Genomic DNA, 3885 nt, shown 5'->3' on the forward strand with positions numbered 1-3885 from the left:
ACCCTCCATCTAGTATTGCCCTGTTTATTCACCAACAAGAATAAAATTTTTTGCATGATTAATGTAAGTAGATAAAGCTAGAAAACGTTTGCACTCAAGTTTATCTAAATTACTTGACTTACAAAAAATATAGAATTATATCTCAAGAAAAGTTTGTATTCAAGTTTATCTTAAGGTATTTGACTTACAAAAAATGTAGAATTTTGCCTCAAAAACTAGTCCAACTCCTTATGCGATACATGTGACATATCATTATCTGAAACCAAAATTAGCCAAGGATGATCCTTAGATGATCTAGCTCATTATAAGACATTTTGGAAAGTTTCACCTTGCATGAAAAATGCAAAGTAAACTTACCTAGCACTTTTCAAGAAGTCATTAAAAACTTTGTAGTCATTCTCATCTAGCTGGTACTTGTATGTTCTTATAATATATGTCAAATTTGCTAATGCAGTAATTGTTTCAATGTCCACCATGTTTAAGTCTGTCAAATCACAAGTGAACATTTGTGCTCCTTTTGCCCTTTGATACCATCCAAGCTGAATTTCCAAACCTTGGGGCCTATCTGCTAAATCAAAGCCATGCTTATAATCCACGTACCTCCCTTCGACTTTCTTCCTCATCTTTTGAACTCTGCCTAAGTACCATGTACCATGAGTTGCATCCATCTTCCTCGTGATTGTAGCTTTGCCATTTCTCTTCATGTGTTGATTTCCTTGTCCTTTTGTGTCATCATGAAAGTACACAGCAGCACAGTCACAACCTATGCCAAATTCATGGTTGAAGTAAACACCTTGCTTTACCCTTGTGAGTCTATATTTTGAGAAGGTTGGACATCCATTGAGTTGGATCACCAATGTTGACTTGAAAATAAACTTTTCGTCCACCTCTACAATGGGGCTAATGCTTTTCTTAGGGGGCGTGTTTCTTGTTTCCTTCAAAATGTCATCAGTTTCATGTCTAATCTCACTAAGTGCAATAACCTCTTCGCTTTCATTGCTATTCTCATCCATAGATTCTTCTTCACCACATGGCTCCACAAAGTCATCATTCTCATCAGCTTCTCCCATTTGAGCATCTAGCTTACACCACGTAGACCCTGCATCCAACCAAGGTTAAAACCACCATATCAAGTCTTCAGCCTTGCTAGGTTTCAAATCCAAAGACTCGCATAGTATGTGAGCTTGTTGTAAGCCCTCCTTCAATGCATCAATCATCTTTTCATCAGAAGAAACACTCTCATAGTCACCTAGATTTGCTTCAATCATCCCTTCTCGTTTGTTCAAATGTTTCCATATATGCTCTTGCTTTTTATGAGCCCTAGAGAAAGTTAGACCATTTTAATGAGCACACTCATGCATGGCAATTTTATTCAAGCTACCAATGCTATGTAGAAGATCTCCAAGATCAAATGCTCTTTCTTGCCCAATCATGTCTCCGACTTTACTAAAATAGATTTCAGCAGCATCAGAACCGGTAAGATGTAGTGGACACTTTAGATTATGATAAAAATCTCGAAACATCTTTATGAGCAATACAACACAATGACAAGAAAGTATGTAGTTCGTATAAGCCTCCTTATTGATGAAATTTTTCTTCAAGGTGTAGGTTGGATGGTGATGAATCCATAGTCACCAAATTTTGAAAAAGAAAACTACCTTGGCTACAAGCACCACATGCTCCTTCAAGATCAAATATGGTGACAAGAAAATATCAATATAATCAACAACAATCATCAAATAGGCCTCAGTCCCCTTCATACTTCTTTCTTTTTTTTGAAGTTTTCTCAAACATTTCTATACTTGTCTACTTGCAATCCTTTGAGTTGCTCCCCAATTTTGTCGATCATTCCTTTGAATATCTCCATCTCATAGCTTATGCTCCTCAATTGAAAAAGAATTGTAAATAATGAATACATGATTTAGTGTGATCCAAACACATCCAATTGCTAGTTGTCGAGTAGGACTATCAAGTAGGCTTGTAAGTTTCTTTCCACAGTGTACAAATTCTTGATCATGAAGGCCATACACATTTCCTCCTACAATTTTTGCTCTCAAATTCCATCCACACCAATTGATAGCAAACGGTTGTTCGCTTTTCTCCAAATAGTCTTCAAGCATCAACTTTTGTCTTCTACTATCTCCATCTGAAGCATGTCCAATTATGGGTCCAACGTTATCTTTCAAGTTTGCATTCCACATGGTCTCCAAAAGATTCCGTTGGTTCCTTACAAAATCACTATCAAAACGATTGCATGTGCAATGCACAATCAAAGCCAATCATGGAAGAAGATCATGAAGAGGATTAAAAATCAAAAGTCTAGCATAATGACCTATGATATAATTTTGAAAGGCATCTATAATATTCGAGTATCCTTGTGAGCCTTCACCAACAAAAATGGAGTCATTTGATGAGCATTGATGATATTCTCCTTTCTTTCCACAAAACCCAATAAGAGTGTCATCTTTTGCATTCCATCTACACAACACAATTATAGAGTTTAATAACTTCCTCATCTTTTTGAGAGATTTCCAAACATAGCAATTATAAATATCTTCAAAATATAGATAAAAGTAGAATTCATAGAGCTAAAATTACCTTATTTGATGCTTAATGGTTGTCTCATCTTCCACTATGATAACTGAAATTATAGAAATGACTCCATATCCTTTTTTTTGCATCCATATAGATCTTCTCAACAGCATCGAATATGTATTCGTGCTCACCACAAATAAATTCAATTGCTTTTCTTCCTTGCCTTCTTGTGGTAGAAAAAGATGGACCTCCAAGGTTTATACTCAATAAGTCATGTAGACATGGACCACCCCATAGCTTAATAACTTCATATATGGTTTTTGTAGCCTCAGTAAACCTGTGTCCTTTCTTTGACCGTAACATGTTTTGTGCCACTTCTTGAAAAAATTCCCATAAGGCTGATTTTCCACCAAACTTTCCTTGTCTATGAGCTTCAATTATGTTGTTACAAAAACGCCAAACATCTTTCCTATTTATACATTCAAAACTTGATTCTTTCAAAGTTTTGACTTTGACTGACAACATTACAATTTCTGATGTTGCCCACCACAGCCTTCTTTTTTCTTCATTCAAACTTTTCCTACACTCAAAAGTGGCATTTTTTAGCTCTTCAATTGTCAGGTAGTCTACCGGCCTTCCTTTGCCTCTTTTCCTAGTTCCTCTCTTCTGAATGGCAAGATTCTCTCTATAGAATCTCATACAAAAATCAGAACAACCTGAAATTTTCTTACAGTGTTCACATGAGAAACCTTGAAATGGATCTCCAATGATTGATATATGAAGACAATTTATGTGCCTGAAGCATCCATCTATCTTGTATTCCATATTCCCATCATGTAAAGTGGCCTTTGTATATGGTTCACAAAACCGTTCATGCCCCATCTTTTGATCCATAAAAAATGACTTAATATTAATTTCACAACCATTGACATGAACATTAGCTTGCCATAATCCCCAACATAACAAATTTATATTTGATGATGAAGATAAGAATGACTCTGTCAAGGAATCAGAAAGAGATTCTATCTCACCACATTTTGGTTGCAACACTTTAAACTCCTTTGTTTGTACAAGGAACCTTCCCAATGATGTTTGTCATGGATCTTTGTCAAAATGCTTCCTAGGTCGGCCAAAAACCCTTGATAATACTGAACATGGCTCCATTGATTTCTTGCTGGAAGAAGTGATGTGAGCTTTTCCTTTGATATGTTCTGATAAAATTGTTTGTAGATCTAAACCTAGAGGGCACAAAAACAACCATTTTCCATCATATCCACATGCCACTCTTACAACATTTTTATATTGTAGTTATTCAAAGTTGCTTCAACTATCTCAAACTTTGCTCCTGCA

General features: G+C 35.8%; 1 pseudogene; it reads right to left on the minus strand.

The window, feature by feature from the left end:
• Positions 1-353: 353 nt before the first annotated feature.
• LOC147897561 (uncharacterized) lies at positions 354-2201 on the minus strand (annotated as a pseudogene).
• Positions 2202-3885: the final 1684 nt, after the last annotated feature.

This window comes from Dipteris shenzhenensis, chromosome 10 (genome assembly GCF_047967505.1).
Source record: "Dipteris shenzhenensis isolate YYH24624 ecotype China chromosome 10, Dip_SZ_1.0, whole genome shotgun sequence".
NCBI classification, from domain to species: Eukaryota; Viridiplantae; Streptophyta; class Polypodiopsida; order Gleicheniales; family Dipteridaceae; genus Dipteris; species Dipteris shenzhenensis.